Below are 651 nucleotides of genomic sequence, written 5' to 3' on the forward strand. Positions count from 1 at the left end.
GCACTTCCACCGGGCCGCGGGCAGCTGGCGTTTGATTCAGGGCACGTTGGCAGCTGTGGGGTGGCCGCAGAGGGCACGGTGGCGGCCGTCGCGGTGTCACCTGGCCCGCTGGGCCGCGTCGCTAGCCAATGTTTTCTAAGTCTGTTTGTAAGAGTACCTAATTTTAAAATGAAATGTGAATATATATTATGTGTAGGTGCCATGTAAGATAGTGTTGTGCTAGGCGGCAGGATGCTAACCTACTTTTTAAGCTTTTGGGGCAGGAAACGACTTTTTTTTTTCTCTCTCAATTCTCACGGATTTATATTGTAAATAGTTGGGTTTTTTATATTTATTTCGTGGGCTTTCCATAGGTTCTTGTTCCGACTGGCGGTCGGCGTGGCTGCCTGATGGCACGGGGGGGACGGGGCAGCTGCGGGGTCCCGTCCCGCCGGTGTCCAAGCATTAACTCTTCATCTCATTTCTGATGATGTCGGACCCGGTTGGAGGCGGCGAGCTGGGAGGGAGGGGTGGGGGTCTCCAGGGTGGGGGCATTGCCAGCAATAAGATTTGTAGTAATAACCTCTGCTTGGGCGATGGGGGGCTCAGCCCAGTGCGGGGCGGGGGTCTCGAGGAGCTGCCCCAGGGCTGTCGCGAGCGGCTGCTGACCCC

The sequence above is a fragment of the Numida meleagris genome, chromosome 5, assembly GCF_002078875.1.
Source record: "Numida meleagris isolate 19003 breed g44 Domestic line chromosome 5, NumMel1.0, whole genome shotgun sequence".
Lineage (NCBI taxonomy): Eukaryota > Metazoa > Chordata > Aves > Galliformes > Numididae > Numida > Numida meleagris.